This window comes from Furipterus horrens, unplaced genomic scaffold (assembly GCF_987537825.1).
Source record: "Furipterus horrens unplaced genomic scaffold, mFurHor1.1.pri manual_scaffold_15, whole genome shotgun sequence".
In the NCBI taxonomy this organism is placed as follows: domain Eukaryota; kingdom Metazoa; phylum Chordata; class Mammalia; order Chiroptera; family Furipteridae; genus Furipterus; species Furipterus horrens.
The window spans coordinates 24,673,034-24,698,245 of record NW_028327185.1 but is presented as its reverse complement, the minus strand read 5'-3'; the positions used below and the strand labels follow the sequence as shown (position 1 = coordinate 24,698,245).

Here is a 25,212-nt window from a genome sequence, read left to right as displayed (position 1 = left end):
ATCCTTACACCTGACTGCACGAAGGAGCGTGGCATTTTGGGGGGCAGACAGCATAGCATGTCCTTACCTACACATTTCCACGGGCCTCTCTTCCTGTCGCCAGGGGCAAAGCATCTTCTCTCTGGACTATGCCCCGCAGCCTCCAGCCTCACTGTCTCTGGAACCCCTGCCTCAGGACTGTCACACTTGCTGTCCCACTCGCGCTTGTACCCTTTCGCTGGTTACTGAGTAGTACCTCCTCAAGGCATTGGTTTACGGCAGGTTTCTCCACCCAAGGAGTGTGGTCTGGATAACTCCTGTGGGGTGGCACCTGTGAGCTTCGGGCCTCTGTCCACTAGATGCCACACACTCCCCCTCAGAGGTGACAACCAAACAGGGCTCCAGACCTCACCGCATGTTCCCTGTGGACACAATCACCCCAGGGAGAAGCGATATTTAGAGCATAAGGGTTTGCAGGAACAAGGGAAAACGGGTGATCATGCCCCCCGCCTCCTAGGAAGTAGATGGGAATCCACAGTTTTCTGTAACACTTTTCTTCTTATACGTAAAGTGAGGGTGAAGTCCCCGTCCCCCATGGCTACTCTGACTCTTAAATTAGATGATCTGAGGTAATGCTGCGTGTCAGGGGACTCACACGGGGGCTGGACCACAGCCGAGCTTTGGGAAGGAGAAGTGATCAAGCAGATTAAATTGTGTTAGCTTCTCTGCGGTCCAATACCCCGTTTAGTTTACATTGCTCTTTATTAGTTAAAACCGTGTCCCAGAAGGACAGCACCTGCGCCATCACGATGATGTTTTGTTTACAGATTTGAGACGGGATGTCAAATCTCTATGTTTCTTATTCTGAATAGAAATTAAATGTATTGCAAGCAATAGTTAACAATGTGCTCAAAGGCCGAGGTAACTAGTGAAAGAACGATAGAAATGTGAATTATGGTAACTCCATTTGGTTCTATTTGGCACGTTCTTTTAAAGCGTGCTTTGTTGTAACGCAGTATTTGGAAATAACTTATTTGTTAACATAGGACAGGGCTGCTTACTGATGATTCATCTTTTCTTATAGGTGTATTTCCATTGGTTTTCTATATTGAAAATAGTCTTTTCAATCTTTTCAGGCCAGAATTCATGCATAGGTATTTCTAACTCTACCTTATAGAATGCAACTTGAAAAATACATGATTCCCTTTTTCTTCATTTTTAAAATGATCAAATGGTGTGCCATGCTTTTATGAGGATGATTCATGACAATTTTTATATTGCCACGGGCAACGATTTAATAGAAAATTTTAAATGAGGCATATTTCAAGAGCAGGAAATTGATGTACAGTTTTTCCATTAATACAAGAAATTATTTAGTAAAATAAGTAAAAGTTTACTTATTCTCAAAGAAAATATAAAGACTTGTTTATTTTTCTAAAGATTAACAAAAAAGATATATATCTATATACCCAATAGTAGTCCACACAATAAATACAGTGTTAGGCAAGCACACAATTTTATGTCAAATAAAATAAACTACAGAATTTGAAACAATAAAGTTATCTTCATTTTTATGAAAACTCAGACAACAATTTTAAAACTACAGTTTTAACTAGATTCCATAAAACACTGGACATTCAATTCCAACAATGGTAGAGAACAGAAGACAAAATCAAGGCCTCTGGGTCCATTGAAGTTAAAAGGCCAGTGGATTTCAACATATAAAATCCTGACTGAAACATGACTACACATGTAAGTAAAATGGGCTGGCAATGCACACACGGTCAGGACGCACGCGCTGGGACCCCTGTTGCCGGGGGCCTTGCTCAGAGCCCCACAGCCTCACACGCACCTTTTCTCCTCTGGTCCCACCAGCTATGTCATTTCTCCTCTTACAGAACGAAGAAGCAGGACAAACACTAACATTTTCACGTTAGGCAAAGCTTTGCTTTCCTCAGGATTTATTTTTCAGATAACAAAATTATCTGCCCACGTTTTGCTTTAGCCGCCAAGAAACTTAGAGTTCACTGACAGTAGCCATGGTGGGTCCCGGGTATCCCTCAGTGTGACTAATCCTTCTCTCTTGATTCTCCAGTTTAATTTATATTTGTCCTGCCCTAGTTTTCTACTTTTTTATAAATTATGTTTTATTCTTGTTATAATCCATCTATTTTTTTAAAGCAGAGTACAGATATGTAAATAAAAACAAGTAAAGGGTAGAAGATAAAAATGTTTAAGAGAAGAAAGCTAATGATGTAAAGAAAAATATGTCTAAACACCGGCATGACCCAGTTAAATAAAGGAAGATTGTTGACTGCAGAACATTTGTCATCAAAGTCATCATGGATCATATTATTAACATTCTGATAAAGAAAACTGGTTTGTTTTTAAAATCTCCCCCACATGGAAATATTTTTTAGAGATCCTAAATATATTAAATTACTTTTTCCCTGAGGACAGTGTGTTGTTCTACTTAGGATGCAATTTAAATTGAAAGTGAAATTTCACAACTGTCGAGAAAATAACTTTATGCCACTGTTAAAAGATGAAAGATTTGTATGATCTTAAGAGAAGCCAGAGTATTTTTATGCCACTGTTAAGACCAACAGATCTGTTTGGACGATCACCATTTTTCTAAAATGTAGAAGTGAAGCAACATAACGCACATCATCTTCATGGAATTTGAGCTTTTCCAAGAAAGATCAGAGATCTAATAGAGAAGCAGACGGAGGCCTGGGAACAATTCAAGTGTCCCCTGGAATTTATCAGGGTGGCACACCACTCTCGGCACTGGACACCCCTGGAAGCTGCTCAGTGCACCAGGCTAGTGTATACAGCACCACTGCAGTGGGGAACAGCTGAAAGTTTGTCCACAGGACTCCCGTGAATGTTGAAAGACCAGGCACCTCAATCAGAGCATTTAGACCAGAACGCCTCCTACACAGGACAGAAATAAAGCCTGGAAGGAGGGCAGGGAAGTAAACAGCCTTGCCTCGGTAAAACCAGGATGAGATACTAAGCAAACCATTAGCTTTCTGGTCTTTTGACTTTGTCCAAATTCTTCACAAATGATGCCCATCTCTCTGCTCTTATAGAGCATACCAGATACAGTCCCTGGGTGATGAAGTATCATGTATTGCTCACTATTTTATGTATCTAGTTCATTGCCAAAGTCAGCTCTAGCTTTGGTATAATTTCATCTTCTTGTGTCTAAAATTAAAATGCATTTGAATTATTCATCCACTTATTGCACAGATATCTATTAAAGTCTAAGAATATGGTCAAAGCATAGAGGATCCTAAAGAATATATATATGTTTTGTTCCAAAACAGTCACTCTCAAAAGTCAACATGATGTGCCAGAGCAATATCAAGAATCAGAAAAGGTCTGATATAATAGTAAGTATCTATGATAAACATGCATTTTGGGGGGCCATTTCATGTATTAATATATAAAATAATACCAATTCTCACAACTAACTTCGTATCAAGAAGTGGCACATTGTGTCTGACCTGTAATCTGCACAGGGCATGTTTATCCCACACGTTAGAGTCTTTAAACGAATCCTAATCCATTACAGATCAATGAAGGAAGTTCTCTAATTAAAGGTAGTTAATCGCAAATGAACAAAGTACTGAAAAGTGTAAAGGGAAGTAAGCATAACCCAAGGTTCCCTTCAGACCCTATTAACTTCCCTCTCAGTAGCTGTTTTGCATGGTGGCAATTGATGGATTCCAAACAGATTTTAATCTTCCCTGGTACAGAACCCAGACGCCCAAAGATATGAGAAATTTAGGGAAAAATGGTGTCCTATTATCAGTATTTCAATACTGATGGAGAACTCTAAAAGATACAAGACTCACTGCTTTGAATTCTCTTCAAAGACAGTCCTAAAATGGGCTCATGACAGCTCTCCCCAGCACAGTGAAGACTGTGTGCAAGGCCAGGCCACCTCGGTCCCGGAGGGGACGCACCGGCCCCTCGGTACCCAGCCCCACCCTGTGCTGGGTCTCTAGGGATGTCCAGTGTGTATGTGCGCTGGTGCCCCTCTCTGTGCATTTTGTTCTCTATTTTCCCACAAAATGAATATACTGGTTTTTCTTAAACAAAGCATAGCTCTGCACAGGCTTATTATGTGGGTAAATTGGGTCCCTGAACACACGTTAGCTTCATTAACGAAACCAATTTATGGTACAGAATGTAGCCATGCCTCAGGCATTAATTTCTAAGTTTATAACATCTTCGTTGTTCTGCATTATGAATGTCCTATGCACATTTTTGTACTTTTTATAATGCAATTGGTGAAGTACTGATGGTTTCATAATGAGGACAAATGTTGTCACCAGGAGGAACTAAAGGCTGATTCTGTCGTGCGCAAGGGGCGCTGGCATGGACCCAAGTTCCCACTCCGCTTCCAGACACTTGCATTTACTGACTTCTTTTAAAACTCTGATTAAAATAACGTCACTGAACCTCCAAGGGTGTCCTTTTTGATGAAAACTTTCTGATGATGCCTTATCTCTTTCCTTTCCATGTACACATATGGGGTGATCAGAGTCTAAATGAGAAATATCAGTAGCTAAAACAAGTCCCCATGGTCACTCTATGGTCACTCTTAGACAAACTAGAGTCTCCATTGCAGCTCAGATCAGTCACTGGACTGACATTTTTCAGTGGTGAAAAAGAAGGTCTGCGTGTCTGAGCAGCAGGAGAAAAGATGCCAGCTACGATACCCTGACAAATACCCTTAACTCTGCTATTGTGCCTAAAAGCCTACCAATGTCAACTTACAACACTGAGTGAATCACGCAACTATAAAAGATTGACAATTAGTAAACTCTAGTAGCTGTGCTATAAAATTAATCTTACAATAATGTCACTAACCAATCATAAAATGCTGATAGTGCAAGAGATCAGCGCCCCGCCTGGCAGCACATGATGGATAAGTGGGCAGTACCCCAGGGTCACCGCCTGGGGCAGCAGAGAAGCAGGAGATACTGACAAGGGAATGGAATAAAACTGCCTGGGCATCCTCAGCTACATCCTTTATGCCATTCCCCAGTTTTCCCCATGAAATTTAATGCCTTGAGGACTTGGTCCCCCAACAAAGCCTGGACTCAGGTTCTTTATCCAACCAATGGATAAAGGCTCATGACCAGTTATTATCCTTATCCCCATTGCTATTGAAGACGTTTCAGCAGGAATTGATCGGCTACTTTTCTATTTAAAGACAGTTACTCTGGCTGTTGGATGGGGAATGGATTGAATAGGAACAAGAATGAAAATGAGAAGACGATGTAGGGCAATTGTGGAAGACGAGGGAGGTGACATCTGACAGAGACAAAGGGAGGTGTTTGAGCAGGGATTCTAACCCTTGGCTGCACATCAGAACCCTTGGAGAGCTTTTTAAAACTTCTGAAGCCCCAGCTCCACCCTCAAAGCATGGACTTTGTTTTGTGGTGGTAGCTGGAGCACCGGCCACTCTCCCAGGGAGGGCAGAAGACCCTGGGTTCGAGCTGAGCTCTGCAGGGCTCGATGGCTCAGAAGTCAAGAGGTTAAACACAGGGAGGTGTCTCCTCTGACAACAAGATTTCTGGTCTGACTAGTTTAATTACAGCATGATTTATAGAGAAAGGGAAGACTGGGAGGCCAGCTTTTTATGTGAACTCTATGGATTTTTTGATTTGGCGACTTTTTAATACATGCATGTCAATTCTGTGTAGTCCAAAAGCTGCAAAATAATCAAACTGAGATAGAATATGTATGTGACCAGTTGCAATGTCTGCCTTAAATCAGGGAGGTTAAACTGTAATTATGGATTTCAGACTCTCACAGAAAGTAGGAGGAAATTTTTTGGAGACTCTTGGAAATACGCCATTGTCACTTAAACCTCATTAAGGATAAAGGTGACCTGGTGCATTTGGTTCATTGCAACTGTGAATTGATCACGTCCCTCCCCCTCCCTTTTTCTGAATTAAGTAATACTACTCATCTTTAAAAAGCACAGAAATGACCCCCAAGGTGGTAGGTTAAACAGCAGAGCTAGGTCTCACACCTAATTAAGTCTCCGGTCTGGTACTTCCCTAACATGGTGTTCAGCCGACTTTTTTGTGTGTGAGTGGGAGTGGGGTGGGCAGAGGAGCAGTTACAGAGTTTACTTTTGAAAATACAATTTATATAGATGGCAAACTTTTCTAAATATGTACCAGCATTTCAACAAGCCAACCATATTCCTAATAATATTTTAAAAGCTAAACACAACAAAGCCATGAATCTTGTACTAAAGTCCCCCTTCCTGACAACACCTCCTACACACACACCACCCACCCAAGGAGTCTGAACTGAATTAAATCTCCTAAGATACAGGCTTATATCTTAGGAGAATCTCAGAATATTCCCTTCAAGAGACTTGGTTAATTGAAAAAACTGTCAAATACTATATTTTTTAATGTTATGTCATATTTATGTCATGATATACCACGGGAGTAACTTCCACAAAACCTCAGAGACCAAGGGACCATTAATTAATTTGCATGTATAGTCATTTGGTTTATAATTTAGCACTCAGTTTTGTCTAAGTCTAGACAAAATATGGCTAAAATAAGAAGGTTAGATTTCTCTGTTAGAATTTTGAACTACAGATATTACACTTGTAAACAGATATTGCATTTACTGACATGTAAATCATATATTTGATTTCCATGGAGTTATAGATAAGTCTTCTTATTTTAAGAACCATGTGAGCATAGGCTTTCCCCTCTCTCCAGGAATGAATGCACTCCTAATTTGCATTTATCACATGCCAAAGAAGACAAAGGGGTCTTTGGGAACCCTGAATGTCACACTGCAAACACGTACCTCTAAGTAGACAACACAAAGGTCACCTCTGACACATGAGCCCTACTCTCAGAACCAGTTCCACTCTCAGAAAACAATAGGAACAGGAATGGCGAAGGATCCACACGTATGATTCGAAAGGATGGGTGGACTAATGGAGGTTTGGCATACCTGCACCAGGTAGATCATCAAACCCATCCAGCGTGTGGAGGACGGTGCTGTGTGCTGAACTTGCCTTGAAGAAAGAAACCAGGCGCCATGTCACCACAGAAGCTGAAAGTCAAATAAACAAGGAAATCAGTAAAACAGGACAGGAAACAGAGTAGGACACCTGGGTCACTAAATTGTGACATGGCACTTTAATTAAGTGATGGATTTCATACATGGAGATTTATCCCAACATTTTCCAAATGCACTTCATCAAGCAGCCCCTTGGCTCTGCACAGCTGTCCACGGCCTGCTGAATGCGTGGTCCGAGCAGTTGCTGAGGAAGCAGAGAGTCTGTGCAGCCCGCCTCTCACACAGGGCCCCAGCCTGTGGTCTGTCATGTGGCCATGGATCCTCAGCTGGAAACTTTCAGGAACAGCATTGACAGTACTTCATCAGATCCCTTCTTTAACGTGTGCACATAATGCGCATGTATTGATATTACTTATAAAAAGCTAGGTGTTGCGTTTCCTTCACAAGTTTTACAGCAAATACGGAAGAAACCACTCCTCTTACTACTCCAATTTGTTATTTCATGGCAACAGGTATTGGACATTCGTTCACCATTATGATCAATATTCAAAGTGCAAATAGCATGAACCAAGTGAACAAGACTAGGTCCTGCCCCGAACAACCCCAGTCTACCGAGCAGGAAGGCCAAGCTAGATGCAGGGCATCCCACGCAGGGTGCCAAGGACTGGTGACCACCCACCCACGGGCCAGAGAGGGCACAGAGGTGGCCGGGTCCGAGTGCTGAGTCGAGGGTCAGACAAAGGGAGGTGGCAGCATGGGGGCAGAGAAGTTACATGCAGGCAGCAATCAGGGAGAAAGTCACGGTCTGAGAGCTGCGGTCAGGGGTCTGCGACAACAGGAGGGACACAGAACACAGCGTAGTCGTGTATGTATTTTTAAAATCTTAATTACATTTGCATAATATAATTGCAAGTTGTACTCATTTAAATTATCCATTGGATATATATATATATTAGGAGTATGTGTTTACATGGTTAAACGGTGGCCAGAATATACAACATTATTTTGTTACATCGTTAACTACTTGATTCTGGAGGAGGGAGAGGAAGATATATTTAGTATAATATTAGGATAAAACACAGAGGTTGGCAAAAGCAGGCTAATGGTTCCCTGCATGGGAAAAGACACGCAGGTTATAATCATTACCATAGCTTTATTAACTCAAAAGAATGTCACGCACAACTGTAAACCTACTTTTGCCCACCCTGTATATTTTAACAGAATGAAAATCGATTGCTCATAATAACAGTCCATGGAAACATAAGATAAGATTGCAACAATGGGAAGATGTTGACGTCATTGCTCTTGAACGTGACTTTGTGGGTCTGTGATCAGCAGTGCCTTCCGCTCTGCGCCCAGCTCCTCACGTCCCTCCATCCTACACTCCAGGGAAAATGCTGAAGAAGTTGGCCCAGGCGCAGATTCTCCCACTTCTTCTTTTCGGCCTTAAGGCATCGCCCACGTCCCAGCAGGGTCTCCTCCATCTCTGGGAACATATTTTGCCTTTGGTTGGGCAGGAAGAGGGATGTTTGAAGAAACAAAAACTAATTTTTAGCTGCTTGCTTCTGTCTCACGTAAGGAGAAGGGCGGGCTAGCAAGTGCTCACCATTGTGCCAGGCAGTGTCCTTGTCACCTGCTCTAGTCTTGGTCTCATTCCTGGGTTGGGTTAGGGTGTAAGTTCCAAGCATCGGAAGCTCCACTTGGTCTACCTCCTCCGACTGACAAGGCGGGCTCTTCAGCCATGTGAGTTTTCTCAGCCCCACTGGGCATTACTAGTCACGTTCGTCACTGGCACGCGTGCCATCGGCTCTTTCTTGACCTGTCACGGTTGGGTGGCCACATCTGTGTAACTCAGCCTCACCGTGGTTGCTTCCATGGGCCTGGCTGGGGGACACAGTCAGCCCTCTGAGGCTGTAGCCGGCAGGACTGCACTGCAGCCCCAGGGACAAGCTGTCCAGCTCCCTCGGGCCCTGCTGGAACACACCGGGACCTAGGCTCCAGGGCTCCCTCCAATGGACCGGGCTGAACTGCTAAGTAAACCCTCGTGAATGGAGGCTGGGCATGAAACAGCTCTGGGGTTTGGCACACCTCATTTCCACCACACAGTGCTCATTCCTGGGGCCAATTCTCCACGAGCGGAAGTTGGCAGGCGCATGTTAGACTGCTGGCCTGTCCTGTCTCCCAGGGCCACCCCTGGTCTGCAGCGTTTCTCGGGCCTCAGGGCAGGCCTTCTCTTTCCTTTTTCCATGTTGTGTTCCTTCTCACCAGAGCGTGACCTATGTTTAATAACTAAAAGAGTTCTTTTTGTTTTTCATACAACATGACTTAAGTTTTCTGGGTTTGGTCCTTGATAAATTTCAAAAATGTAGAAAATTATTTTGCAAAAAGGAACCTGGATTTCCACTTACAGCCATTAGAGAGTAACAAAGACAAAATACAGCCTACATCCCCAGCATCCCCCTCCAAAACAACGAAACAAACCTAGAGCACCGAGCAAAATAAAAGAAGTGCCATTCTGCGGGAATGGGACAACAGGCTGATGGCGAACGCAGAAGGAGACGCGGCCTGGGCTGTGTGTCTGGACAAGGCCGCCCTGGTGTGCAGGAGGGGAGCCCAGGCAGAGCGGAGGGAGTGGCACCCAGAGTTTCAGAGATCCAGCGAACCTGTGAAAAATAAGCTCAACAACATGGGTTTCTGGCAAAATGCAAATTAAAGCCACAAACAGATGCCATCACACACCCAGAAGGATGAAGCGACTGTACTAATGTTGGCAAGGATGTGAAGCAGGCCTTGAATAATGCTGCTTTGTTCAATGCCATTTCATTACAACATTGATGAGATGCCTTAGAAACTTAACTCTAGTTTGTATCAATTACGCAACGGTAACACTGGTTTCACTAAATGTCAATGCACTTAAAGTTGCAGAACCTATTGACACTAAGTGAACACTTATCATATGTTCCATTTTGGAAATGTTTTGCATTTATTATAGAGTTAAATATGCTTAATATATAGCTGTGCACTTATACTATTAATTATTTACTCAAGACAGATAAAAATATATATTTATATAGAAACTTGCACATAAATGTTCATAGCAACCTCTTTCATAATTGCCCCAAAGTGGAAAAAAATTCTAACAACTGGAGTGGAGAAGCAAAATTCTTGATATTATTATACAATGGAATAAAGATGCAATATAAAGTGATGAATTACTGATATTCACAATAGCACGTGTAAACCTCAAAAATATTATGCTGAGCAAAAGAGGCCAGATACAAAAACACGTATCATAGGATTCCATTGTTATGAAATCCTGTAAGAAAGAACTCTCTAATGTATGAACCAGAAAGCCAAGCAGTGACTGGTAGGAACTGGGGTGGGTGTGGTTGTGGTATGTGTCTGTTGACTGGGAAGGGGTGTAGGAAAGCTTTGGTGATAAAACTTAGAAACACAGTAAATTAGTTTAGCCTCATCCAGATATACACTTAGAATGGGTACTCCTCAGTGTGCACACATTATACCTCAATACAGCTGACTGACAGTAAACCTCACCTGGCTTCTCATCCTCTTCCAATATCAAAGCTGATCTCTTAAAAATCTAATATCTTATTTTAAAAATAAAATTTTAATATTAAAATATTAACAGGTACATTAGGAAATATTCACATCTTGCATTGTCTTGAATAATCCAGTGTTTATGGGGAAAGGTTGCCCACAAGGAAGAACTAAGCTGGCTGTGGGCTGCTAACTACTGAATCCAGGCGGTGAGCCATGGAGCGTGCCTGTCCTGTCTAGCTTTGAATATCTCTGCAATGTTTTATGTGAAACATCTGAACATCTAGTGGATTGCATTTCTTTACTGAAACATCATCGACAGTACCTTAGTTGTCATCAGGCGTCTGTTTCAGCCCCTCCTCTGCACCCCCCCGGCTTGGAGTGTGGCCAGTTTCCGGGTCTTGCCTGCCTTTCCTATGCTGTCCTTTACGTTTCTCCTTTTGTCTTAGCCGGCAGCAGCTTTCATACTAGCATCACCTTGTGTGACACACAGACCTGGATAATTTCAGGGACAACCAGTTAGATTCGAGCCTGGTCCTATGAATGTCAGTGAGCCTGGCCTGTAGCAGAGAGGCCCCTGCAGGGACAAATCACACCACTGCAGAGAAATAACGTTCTGCTCAGTGAGGCTGAAGAACAAGTCTGCTGAACACGGTGATCGAAGCAAACAGAACAAAGACACCATTTCAACACAATGAACACAAAGAAAGACTGTAAAAAACTTAACAAGGAAAAGAAATTGGACCTACTTTTCTTCCTCCTACCTTTCCCTTTTAAGGCATCGGCTTTTTGCTAACTTGAGGAAAAGCTGGCTCCAGGCTCCGGGTCCCAGGAAGGGGTCTGGATCTGGAAGTGGGGACTGAGGCTCAGCTGAGCTATGTCAGAGAGAAACCCATCAACAAAACAAAGGTGGTGCTCAACTCTGCTGCCGGGGCGCCCTTAGAGCAGCTAAGCTCCCTCTGTTTCTTAGTGTCGCATAAAATGGATTAGGCATTTCCTCCCAACCCTATTCTCTCTGGAGCTACCCATTCTTTCTGTGAAAAAGACCCCAAACTGCTTTCCTAATAAGTAAAGTGAACATGAAACGTACTGATTCCCAACAAAGAACATAAGCTTCTGAAATCAAACTCTGATGGGATAAATTAGAGTTCTGTTCTCCAGAAACCAGCCCATTATGGATGGACTGGAAATTGCTCTAACTGCTGACCCAGAAACATGAGCGCTGGGATGTTTTCAAGTGCAAGCTGCACCCACAAGACCCTGCTGCTGTCGAGCGTCTCTGTTCTTCAGGAATAGCTGTTCACCTAACGACAGGCTTTCATAAAACATCTCAACTCAAAAATAAGAGCTTAGAGTAGTGCATGGAGAAAGAATTTGACTATAGAACAGAGGTCAGTGAAGTCCTGGAATAGAGACTTGTGTTGGCTGCTTCTTTTCCAAGATGTCCCATACTTAGTCACTCTGAAGGTCTCAGCTAGAGAGCATGACACATGCGTTTTGTGGGATGAAGACAAGTGGGACTCATCCCCCTTCCTTTAGGAAGTGTATTCTATCTTTTGGTCAAAAAGATAAGCATGCTGTAAGTGAACGGTATAAATGTTGTGCATGTTCATACTAGACATGTAGGATGTGGGTATACACGCCTATGTGTCTGTCCAGTCTGTCTCGTGGGGGCTCAGCGTGACTGGCAGCACTCTGTGCAGTGGGCAAGGCATTGGCTCAGGAAGGATAAAGCAAGAAGGAAGGAACTGCTGTGTGGGAGATAAGCTAGATCTTACACATGAGCAAAAGTCATAAAATAACAGGGGAGGGAAGTGCTTCAGGGATGCGGGACAGTTAAACAAAGACCAAGAATCACAAATAAAGATGGTGCATGAGAGCCTGACATGGAGCAAGCTGCAGAAAACCAGACTGGAGCCAGACCGGGAGCCTTGAACCTGGTCTCCAGGAACCTGTGCCTTAATCCTGAGAGCCAGGCGGAGCCACTGAACGTTTCAGGAGAAGGCCCACCCGGCAGACACGGGGACCAGACACGGTAACTACTTCTAGATGCAATGCTTCTGGACAAAGTGTGAGGCACCGACTGAGCCAAGGCCGGATCAAAATAAAAAGGGCACTGACCTTGAGTGATGAATAAAGTGCATTTCTAAGTAAACCCCTGATACAATGAAGTGCTTAGAGTCTGCACACAGCGCCGCATTTCAAAGGAATTTCAAACACCACACTCCCTGATGTGACTTTAAGTTGTGTGGGAAAGACCATGGGGTTTGTCACAGCTGCAAAGCCCAGGAGCCTGATGAGGCTGCGCTTGGCTCTCATCGGCTATGGGGAGAAAATTGGTTCCTGTGGACCGTACACAGTGGGGTGGATTTTCCACTCACAGGAGGTGTGAAGGGAGGGACTGAGGGAGCCTTCTCTATGAAAATTACTTCTCCCCTTTGAGCTTCAGTTTCCTCAGGAAGGTCTAATGTTTTGTGGTTTAGATTCATCCTGCAGATCTGTCAAGAGTGAGTGATGATCAATCTGTAACGGAGGGTGTTGGAACAGAGTGATCACGGGGGCAGTACCGTGGGACCATGAGAACAGGGGTGCCTGCCGCGCGTCCAGCACCGAGCCAGCGAACAGCAGAAAGAAGCCGCCACTAGACTCGTGCAGAGCAGCGCCTGACCCTCAGCTTCTGACTCAGGGCCTCCACTTAAAGCCATCCGTCGGGAAAAAACGTAGGGCCAGATGCATACACACCTGTTAATAAGACACTCAAGAAGAAACAGGCCACCCACCATGCAGTTCCCCTTTTAGAAAGACCAGGGTGACCTAGAACCTGGTGACCTGAGCGACCTCATTCTCCCTTCCCTCGTCCTGATTCCTGCTCTTACGTTTACATTCACCAATAAGGATCTGCAGAACCCTGGGAGCCCACCCTCAGACCTCGGTAAAGGCAGAACCTCGGGTCCACGCTCCCGCCCACCCTGTCTCTCTGAGCTTTGCTGTGACCTGTGAGTGACAGACCCTGCTCTTACAGGTGCCTGACGGGTTTGCTCAGATGCATCTTGCAGTCATAATGAAAGCCACAAGGGCTGGGCTGGCCAAACAATTTCACAACTGACTGGATATAAGAAAAAGGAGACTATTCCCATATTTTTATAAGGCCAAGGAGTCAGGAGAATGTATTGCCTTTGAGATAAAAAGGAAAAGGAAGTGGCATTGTGGGCGTGTCTGTGAGAAGTGGGAACGCTGGTGAACAGACCTGGGCTTCAGACATGCCGAGGCTGGGGGGGAGGGCAGCTCGTTCAGCAAAATAAACAATTAGTAACACAAGCTAAGCTTTGGAGAGGTAGTTTAAACAGCAAGGTGGCCCACCTGCATGAGACCAAGGAAAGATCTGAGAGAGATGGCAGCTGGGAATAGAAGAGTGTGCAGGGGAGAGGCTGCCTGTCTCAGGGAGCGGCCGTGTCAGGAGGAAGGGGTAGGAAGGGGGGTCCCATTCAAACCCAGGAACCAACACAGGACAGTGGGAGAGCCCACAGATTCTGAATCATTATTGATGGTAGTGCCCAGAAATAGTAATGATGCCTCAAAATCTGAGACATTTTCAGGTAGCAAAACTGGGCGAAACAGTGCAGGTTAAGACACAGAAGGGTTCCCTCAGAACCATTAAGACCGATGCTTCCAGGTCAGTAAGGCCTGTGAGCCAAACGGCTAATGGAAGGGAGAGGGGCAGCAGGCGGAGCAGCGACTGGCTCCCCGTGGGACGGTGCCACCCACGCATGGCCTCTGTTTGGCCAGTGAGCGAAAGGGCACTGGGAAGTATGGTCAGGAAAGATTTTTAATTTTTCAAGAAAAAATGTTAATTGGTTCTGAGATATAATTGACATATAACATTATATTAGTTGCAGGTGTACAACAAAATGATTTCCTATTTGTAAATATTTCAAAGTGATAATAACCACAATAGTCCAGGTGACATTCATTACCATATGAAGTTACAAAATATGTTTTTTCCTATGAGGAGATAAAGAGAGTCCAGTAGAAAAGCAAGTGTCTTAGTTGAAGGGATGTTTCTTCTCCAAGACAGATGGGTGAAAGGAGAAGGGGACAGACAGGACCCACCCTGGAGGGCACAGTTGCAAATGCCAGGATGCTCAGAAAGTGGGTGACAGCATTCTAAGAGAGCTCTTGGTAGAAGGACAACATGCAGAATGAAGAGCACAGGTGAGGGACTCCTGACAAACGACTGTAAAGAGAAGACTGAGGATTAAAGAAAGGACGACGGGGCTTGAGCTGAGAGGCCGGGTCATTCACGGCCATGGGTCCCCTGTCTACATGGCTGCGAGTTTCACCAGGAATGTCTCCCAATACTGACATGTGGGAAGAGAAGAGCTTCCAGGAGGGTGACAGGGAAACCCCAAGGCCAGCAGAAGGGGTGAGAGGCGGGGATATCAGAGAGGATGGCAGCGAGCAGACTGGCTGAGTCCCCTGGCATGGGGGCTTGCAGAACAGTTTGTGTGGGAGCTGGGGAGGAAGAGGAGCCTAGAATGGGGAGGAGGGAAGGAGAGATTCTGAAGGTAAGGGTGTGGGCAGACAAGATAAACTTCCTATGCCCACAGATCCCTCTGCCAAATAAAAACAAGAGATGAGAATGTGTGGAAAGTATTTTGGATATATATAGAAGGGCCGCTGGTTCCAAGGAAGCAAGGCTGTGTGTCTGCAGCCTTCATCGCGCAAAGAGCAGGGCCACACACAGCAGGAGCTTTGCAAGAAGGCTTTGATGCTGCTGCCTCGGTGATAAACCAACCACTGAGTCAAAGCCACTCTCCCTGCCAGGCCACGTGCATGAGCTAGCAGGGCTGGGCTGGCCCGGGACCCTTGTGTGGACAGCGGCTCATGCTTGGGAAGCAAGAGCGCCGTAAATATTTATGGGCAGTGAAGGTTCTTAGATAAGTGAATAGTCAGTCATCTGTTGCTTTCTGAGGTCATGAAAATATTTAAAAACTAAAGACAACATTAGAACTTTGGTAGCTTTCAACTGTCTATGAGTCTGGAAGGGAGACTAGAGGATAAATCTGAATATCACATCTGTGAAACTTGGTTTCATCACTAAGGAAAAATAAGTTAAGTTTTTAAGTGTTATATGTATTTTAGAAAGTTGTTTTGCTATTTAAATGGTTTTCACTTACCACTCAAGACTGTCAGCCACTGGTCCACAAGTGGCTGGTGAAAGCATCCAAATTCCCCAGAGATTTATTTAAATGGAAAGATTCCTGGGTACCTAACTTCAGAGATTCTAATTCAAAAGTCCTAAAGCAGAACCAAGGAATCTGCTTTTTTACCAAAAGCCTCAAGTGGAATATTGAGTGAATCTTATAAGGCCTGAATGTAACTACTGAACTGAAAACTAAACATGTTTTGATTGGCACTGTGCAAACTTGAAAAGCAAGTTGGCTTTGCTGAATTCCTGTTCCAGATGTAAGACAACTTGTTTCACTTGGAAATCTAATATGTGCAGCTTTAATTTTATTCATTCCTCCTTAAAAATATAAACAGACCTAACAATAATTAGGCAATAAACTAGAAATTAATTTAGTGCTGTGCATCTCCCTTTCTCTCCGAGTCCACCCACTGACAACGGTGGCAGCGATCTGTCCTGGGATCGCCTCCAGCACACCCGCACAGGGAAGCAGCCAGCCCCGCTCCTGGGTTGTGCAGCAGAGAACGGAGCGTGAGAGATGGGACCCAGGAGTTTAGAAAACTGTTGACAAAATTCAGTGTGTAAACTCTTGATAGTCTCCTAAGTATGCCAAGATAAAAGCCCAAGCTCTGAGCTAAAAGTGATCTGTATTGGAAGAGGGGGAAGAGGACAGAGCAAGGCAGGAAGCAGAGCAGCCGGGCAGTGGCACCTGCTCAGCCCACCCACAGCTGCCCCAGCACCTGGGCTGCGCTAGCTCTAATGGAGACTTCCTGCTTCTGAAGCACAGGCATCCATCCGAGACATACAAGAAAGCAAGCAGCCACACAGCCCATAAATTAGAAAGAAAATAAGAAAAAAAAAAATCAAACAATAACAACAAAATCGAATCAAATAAACACTTTAATACTTTATCAATGACAACTTCAGAAAACTACAAACTTGGGTCAAACACAGGACATGTGCTTACTGCATCCCTACACGGAGCAAGCCTGGCGATCAGAGCGGGAACCAAATAAACACAGCCTCTGTGTTCGTCGGTTCGGTCACATGCTTCCTAAAAGCTTGGCCAGATAGTGTTTGGAGGCTATCACAGAGTTCTGCTTCACTACAAAGAAAAATCAAGACACTCCCAATATTTTATCAAAACTTGAATAAGCAGCTACCACACCCCATCGGGAGGACTGGCCAGTGTCCCGAGAGACTGACGCAGCCATCCACGCCCTCTGGGTTGGTGTCGACAGGCCCATGGTTAAAGGCTTTCTTAAGGTTTCAGCAAGTACCCGGGCGGCTGCTTCAGAAACAGGCCGGCCGCTCCCTTCCTGTCTCAGGCCCCTGCCGCCCGCGGGGAGGCAGCCCGGGAGCCCTGCCAGCGTTCTGGACTGCCCTCCAGCCGGCTGGCAGCTGGGTGCCATGAGTATGGCCTCCCAACCAGTGGCTCTCTCTCATGACTTCATATACTTACATATTTACATGGAGCCCCGAGCACCCAGGAAAACACACCTATCTAAAGCTGCAACCAATGTCTCCTGAAATAGTGTGTGGTATGCTTAGATATTTTCTGTTATTTTTTAAAATTAAGACTTAATATTGCTTAGGGTCGTAGGTGGTTTTAGGTTTGTGGAAAAACTAAACAAGCTACAGAGATTCCCGTATATCCCTGTCCTCCCCGCCCCGCACCCCTTGTTTGCCTTATCAACATTATTAGTGTGGGACATTTTTTACAATTATTGAACAAATATCAATACATCTTCATTAACTAAAGTCCACCATGTACATTATAGTTCACTCTTTGTGGTCACCGTCATCCCCTCCTTAAACATGGGGACCCATTCCAAGACCTCAGTGGGTGCCCCAGAATGAACTGAACCTCGTAGGTACTGTTTTCTCCTCTACATACATTCCTATGATAAAGCTTAATTTATAAATTGGGCCTGTAAGATAGTAACAATAATAACTAATAAGAAAATAGAACAATCATAAAAATATACAGTAATAAATGTTATAGAAATGTGGTCTCTTTCTCTGATAACCCAGAGGCTACCAGGCGACTACGGGCAGGTGGGTAGACAACGCAGAGCCTATGGGCAAAGGGACGATTTGAGTCCTTGGCCAGGGGAAGCAGGATGGCGTGAGCCTCCTTCATGTTCCTCAGAACAGCGTGCCATTTAATACTTAGGAATTCTTTATGGCTGAAGTTTTCATTTAATGTTTTCCGACCGTGGTTGACCCTGGGTAGTCAAAACTATGAAATGGAAAATTGTGGCTAATGGAGCCGGGGGTTACTGCCATCCTACAGATGGTGACAAGTGTGTAGCCTCTCTGCTGCAGGACACTGTCACATGTCACTGCCCTAAAACCCATGCACTCTCCACCTGTTCATCACTCAGTCCTTCCCTCCCCGTGCACGCCTGGCAATCACCGATTTTCTTGCTATGTTTCCAGGAGGTCACGGAGCTGCAACCCTGAAGCAGGCAGCTTTTCTAGACTGGCTTCTTGCACACAGCACTGCTCATGGAAGGTTCCTCAATGTCTTGGAGAGCTCACCTTTTTGGATGTGCCTCAGTTTGATATTATTGCACTCTATTTCATTAAAATAATTCGGTTGTAAATTAGGCAGAGTGAATTGATTTCAAAACTTATAAATAGGTCGTATCTATTACATAAAAACTGTTGCCTAAAATATGACTGTTAGGTGCTGACTAGACATAAAGGCACAGGTACTGTGGTTCCTGTCTTAGGAGCTCAGAATTTTACTGGGAAGGGAAGGTTTACATATGTGAGATATTTAGTAACAAAATGGTAATAACAAAATAAAGAGTAAAGACAACAAAGAAACCAAAAGTAAAAGAGATAACCAATTAGGAATCCCTTAGGACTGAAGAAGGACTGGCAACTTCCATGAGAGTGATAGAAACTCTGGAAGCCTAGGACCTTTCTGTCACCTCCTGAGCGGGCGACCTGGGCTCATTCCTGCCACATGCCTCAGTTTCTGTCTGTAAAACTCAAATGGCATTGGTACCTCTCTTATTGGGTGCTCATGAGAAGACATAAATCGTGTACACACAGAGCTAAGAAGAACTGGCATATACACCTCGAGTGGTCTTACTCTATTAGATATTTAATGCCTAACCTAGAAACATTTCCTTATTTGAGAGAACCATAAATATTAAAAATTAATATTCAATTAAAATTAACAAAGCGGCACAGACTAGACCACTCAAATATCCCAATAAAGTATATTCTATCATTCTCAGTTTTTTCAGGAATTATGTAATAACAGAGCTGTCAGAGTAAAAAGATAAATCTTGTAATTTCTCTCCAAACAATATGGATATATTAGTGAAATAAGGGACAAAACATCCCACAAAACAACCAAGGGCAGTGAAGATAGATGATATTTTAATGTGATTTTGCTTGATTTTAAAAGGAAACATACCAATGTAAAAAAATTTCTGAGGTCTAATATCTTACCTGTCCATACTTCATATCACAGAATCAAAATGGATTTAAAATGGTTTTATCATGAGATTTAACCCAAAACATATTTCTGATCCAAGTTAAAAAAATAAAGTCTTTTGTTTCCCTTGCCTGGGGAGATATAGCAGATAAAATATTGCTCTGAGCAATGTCCAAGATTTTGCTGCCTATATTTTTCTTGTATGATTTTTATGATTTCAGGTCTAATATTTAAGTCTTTAATCGATTTTGAATTTATTCTTGTGTGTAGTGTAAGAAGGTGGTCTAGTTTCATTTTTCTGCATATAGCTGTCCAATTTCCCCAATGCTATTTATTGAATATACTATTTTTAGCCCATTGTATATGCTTGCTTCCTTTGTCGAATTTTAATGAACCACAAAGATGTCGGTTTATTCCTGGGCTCTCTATTCCGTTCCACTGATCTATGTGGCTGTTTCTATGCCAGTACCATGCTGTTTTGATTACAGTGGCCTTATAGTAGAGTTTGATATTAAGTAGTGTGATTCTTTTCAATTTATTTTTTGTTTCTCAGGATTGCTGTTGCTACATGGGGCCTTTTGTGGTTCCCTATACATTTTGAAATGTTTGCTCAAGCTCTGTGAAATACATTATTGGAATCTTGATAAGAATTGCATTGAATCTATAGATTGCTTTGTGTAGCATGGACATTTTAATGATATCAATTTTTCCTATCAATAAATATGGTATGTGTTTCCACTTATTTGTATCTTCTTCATTTTCTTTATTCATTGTCTTATAATTCTCCAAGTACAGGTCCTTTACAACCTTGATTAGATTTATTCCTAGGTATTTTATTCTTTTTGAAGCAATTGAGAATGGGATTATTTTCTTAATGCCCCTTTCTGCTAGTTTATTATTGACATACAAAAATGCAACTGATTTCTGGATATTAATTTTGTATCCTGCTACTTTGTTGAGTTAATTTATCAGTTCTAGTAGTTTCTTGGTGGAATCTTTGGGGTTCTCTGTATAAAGTATCATGTCACCTGCAAATAATGACAGTTTTACTTCTTCCTTTCCAATTTGGATGCCCTTTATTTCTTCCTCTTGTATGATTGCTATGCCTACAACTCCGACTTGCTGAGAGTTTTTTATCATAAATAGGAGGTAGATTTTACCAAATGCATTTTCTGCATTTATTGATATGATCATGTGGTTTTCTTCATTTTGTTTGTGTGGTGAATCACATTTATTTGTGAATGCTGTACCAACCTTGCATTCATGGAATAAATCCCACTTGATAGTGATATATGATCTTTTTGATGTATTTCTGCATTTGGTATGCTAATATTTTGTTGAGGATCTTAGCATTTATGTTTATCAGGTATATTGGCCTGTAACTAACTAACTTTCTTTCTTTTCTTTTCTTTCTTTCTTTCTTTTTTTTTTTTTTTTTTGATAGGCCTGTAATGCTATGAATTTCCCTCTTAGGATTGCTTTCCCAGTGTCCCACAGATTTTGGATTGTTGTGTTCTCATTTTCTTTTGTTTCACAGAATCTTTTGATTTCCTCCTTGATCTCATTGTTGACCCATTCATTATTTAATAACATGTTATTTAGCTTCCATGTCTTTATGTATTTTTCAGTGCTCTTCCTGTGATCGATTTCTAGTTTCATACCATTGTGGTCAGAGAAGTTTCTTGATATGATTTCCATCTTCTTAAATTTACTGAGATTCATTTTGTATACTTACATGTGGTGTGTCCTTGAAAATGTTCCATGTGCACTTGAAAAGTATGTGTATTATGCTGTTTGGAATGAATTGATCTGAAGATATGAATTGAATCCATTTTATCTAGTGTGTTATTTAAGGCTGCTGTCTTCTTGATTTTCTACCTGGAACATCTATCTATTGAAGTGAATGGGGTGTTAAAATCCCCTACTCTGACTGTATTTCTGTCAATATCTCCTTTTATGTCAATCAAGATTTACTTTACACATTTGGTGCTCCTTTGTTGGGTACATAAATAGGGTTATATTCTTCTGTTGGCTTGTCCCCTTTATCTTTATGTAGTGTCCTTCTTTGTCTCTTACTATAGCCCTGGTTTTAAAGCCTACTTTGCTTTATATAAATATTGCTACCCCAGCTCTTTTTTCCTATTTGCATGATCTTTTTCCATCCCTTTACTTTTAGTTTGTGTGTATTTTCCAAATTGACCCTGGCTGGTTTGGCTCAGTGGATTGAGCGTCGGCCTGCGAGCTAAGTGTCGCTGGTTCGATCTTCCAGTCAGGGCACATCAGAGAAGGAAAACTCTGACTCCAAAAAACCTCCGCTGCCTTGCGGCATACCTCTTCAGGGGAAAGGCTAAGGGAGTAAACCCCGACAGAAAATCCGGAGCCGGAGTCCCTAAGGCGGTTTGACGTTGTAGTCAACACCGGCAACTCCTGCAGCGCACCTGAAGCCAAGCTGTATTGACTCCGTCTTTCCCTTGGACCCTTCAGCTGCGAAGAGAGGGGGGGTCTGCTGCATGGGCAACAGCAGACCCTCCATATCACCCTGCCCAGGCTCTGTAGCTTCAGCTTCACTGGAGAGGACACTCCAGATGTCGATTCAACACGGGAGGAGACAGATACCGTGTCACTCCCGAGTCGGACTGCACAGCCATTCTCGGCGGTGCAGATAGACTCTTAAGAAGCTACACCATCGTCTCTCGAGACGGACGGCTGCCGAACGAACGAACCGATTTTCCAAATTTGGTGGGTCTTTTGGAGGCAGAGCATAAATGAGTCTTGTTTTCTTATCTATTTAGCTACCCTATATCTTTTGGTTGGAGCATTTAAGTCATTTACAGGTAAGATGACTACTGACAGATATGTATTTATTGCCATTTTATTTTTAATCTGTTTTCCTCAGTTTTTCTTTTTCTTTTCATTCTTCCTAAAGCACACCCTTTAACATTTATTACAGTATTGGTTTGGTATTAACAAACGTCTTTAGCTTTCTCTTATCTGGGAAGCTCTTTATTTCTCCTTCAATTTTAAATGATAGCCTTGCTGGGTTAAGTAGCCTTGGTTTCAGTTCCTTGTTTTTCATTACCTTGAATACTTCATACCACTTCCATCTGGCCTGCAATGTTTCTGTTGAGAAATCAGATAACAATCTAATTGCAGCTCCTATGTAGGTAACTACCTGCTTTCCTTTGCAGCTTTTAGAATTCCCTTCTTGTCCTTAAGCTTTGGCATTTTAATTAGGATGTGTCTTGCAGTGGGCCTCCTTGGGTCCATCTTGTTTGGGACTCTCTGTGATTCCTGAACTTGTGTGTCTTTTTCTTTCATCGGATTAGGCAAGTTTTTGGTCATTATTTCTGCAAATAAGTTCTCAATCCCTTGTTCACTCTCTCTTCCTCCTGGTATTCCTATGATGTGGATGTTGTTATGCTTCATGTTGTCCTAAAGGTTTCTTAAGCTCACTTGTCTTTTTATTTGTATATTTATTTATTTATCTGCTGCTCTACTTGGGCATTTTGTTTTCTTTTTACCTTGTCTTCCAAATTAATGATTTGATCCTCTGCTTCATATAACCTACTGTTTATTTCTCCCAATGTATTATTTGTTTCAAATATTGCATTCTTTATTTCTGACTGCCCCCCTTTTAATGGCCCCTATGTCTTTTTTTCATGCAGCTGAATATCCTTATAATAATTAGTTTAAACTCTATATCTGATAAATTTCTTGCTTCCATTTCATTTAGCTCTCCTTTTGGAGGATTCTCTTATTCTTTCACTTGGGACCTATTTCTTTGTCATCCCATTTTGCCTGCCTCTTTGTCTTTGTTTATATGTATTAGGTAGATATGTATAGACTCTGGTTCAATCCTATATCAGATGCAGCCTGTGACTGGCCGTGGGCAACCTGTTTGGTGCAATCAGCAATCCATAGCTTGTGGATCCCTTTGCTGGGCCTGTTTATGTGCAGAAAGAAACAGGCTATATACCAAGACTGGCTTTTATCAGCACCAGGCCTGGGGGAAGGTCAGCTAAAGTCTCAGAGCTCCCAGAGATCTGCCTTAGTTGGTAAACTTAATTACTGAGATAATCTCCAGCTGTACTCCTCAGCAGCCTGGATTAAGATCCACAGGGTGGGGCAGAGTAATGCTTATGGTTGGGGCTATTGCTTCACCTCAAACTGATGCCACTTGGAAGGGACTGCTCTGCCTGAGAAAAAAGGCTCCTACAATATGGGGAATGACTCAGTACAGGGATCCTGGAACCTGACCATTCAGCTCTCTCTCAAGAGCCACTAGCCCCAGACTCTGCTCAAGTGTCTATCGTCTACTCTCCCCTCCTTCTGCTAGAGCCCAGGGTAAGTGGCTGCAAATGGAACTTTGTGTGTTGGCCCTTTAAAAGGTTTTGGAGGAAACTGAGAAGAAGGCAGCTAATTCTCAGGGTAAAGAATAATACCACATGCATGAGGACACTGAAGTATGTTTAATTTTGGACTCTATGAAAATGTCTTGAAGCCAAGGAGCTCATAAAGCCTTTTTGAGAGAGATGAAGATGATGAATATATGACTACCTCCCATTCAAGAGATGGAAAAACACTCTTCAGCCAATAGTCCAGGAAGAAACTGGAGTTTCTTATGCAGCCTTGAGCTCTATTGTTAGACCTTGCAAATTTTTGTAAGAAACAAGAAAGTTTGACTTTCGCTTGGCCTGTTGGCCTGCAAAAATACAAAGACAGGTTGACATTTTGGCTACAAATTTTACAGCTGTGTAATCACTGGAGTCTGGGGGACCTTACTATACTTGGTTCAGCTCCTGAATGCCTCTCGGATCAAGACAATAAAACTTATAATTAGCAAACCACCATAAGTTTCAGAGTATGACACATAAATAGGGTTCTTCCTTTTTCTCTTTCCCTGCACATGGGCGTAAAAATAGAACAAGTAACCACTATGTTAATTCTACTCAATGAAGTTTAAAAAATATATTAAAATATGGAATTTGACAAGAGAATTGCTCAGTATGAAGTGAATAATTTTTATTTTCTTCTAAAAATGAGGCTTCTTGCTGATATGAAAGAATTAACCAAATCCTGTTAGAAAGGTGTTTGTTCCCAACTGTGCTTTCATTCCATTCCCAGTGTTACAATCAAGCTCTGGGCCTTATTACTTTTCCTGGGCCACTAAAATATTTCCTTTGATTTAGTTTCTCTGCTTATTTCTGATTTAAACCAACTCACCCAAGGATGCCAGGTAAATGTTCTGAAACATATCCCCAATCATGTCAGTTCCTAACTCAAAAATAACATATGACTGCCCATCAAAGAGAAGCTGGGAATTAAACAGTCAAGATCCCTCCTAATCTGACCCCCACTGACCTTTACAAGTCTTTCCTCTTCTCCAGCCTGAAGCATCCAGAGGGGTTGTCTAACCCTCCTTCACATGCATCTAGCTGGCCAGGCTTTGTTTCTTCTTCCCTGCTGTATCCAAGAAAACTGCAGGTTTGCATCCAGATTCTATCCTTAACCAGGCCAACTGCCGGAGTCTGTGTCTCAGATGCCCTGCTCACCCCATCCAGGGGCAACCTCGCCTTCCTCTTATGCTCCTGAGAAACTGTCCTCTTAGCCTGCTTCATTTTTCTTTCTTTCTTTTTTTTTTTTTTTTTTTTTGAAGAATTTATTTACTTAAATTAATTAATTATTTTTTTGGACAAAAATTAATTTTTTTCAATTTTTTGCTTCATTTTTCTTAAGTGCACATGTCTCATTTTCTGCTGCCACATAAGGTAAAGAGCACAATGCTGAGGAATCCCTTGTGCATGTGGGTCCTTCTATAAAAAGAGACTTTCTGGAAGCTACATACAAAGGCCTCTGTTTCTGATGACAGATGACTTGGCTGTGTCTCCATCCCCTCCTATCACAGAAGGATGGCTGTATCCATCCTTGATGTCATGCATCATTGTAAGTGATG

At 42.7% G+C, this 25,212-nt stretch overlaps 1 protein-coding gene across 1 annotated transcript in view; it reads right to left on the bottom strand.

Annotated features, from left to right (window-relative positions):
- The window catches only part of CHRM3 (cholinergic receptor muscarinic 3), a 398,997-nt gene that overhangs the window by 170,622 nt on the left and 203,163 nt on the right, over nucleotides 1-25,212 (bottom strand). Inside the window, exon 4 of the mRNA XM_090263205.1 lies at nucleotides 6,988-7,089. The gene's annotated coding sequence lies outside the window, so the exon portion shown is untranslated. The remainder of the gene's footprint in view (nucleotides 1-6,987; nucleotides 7,090-25,212) is intronic.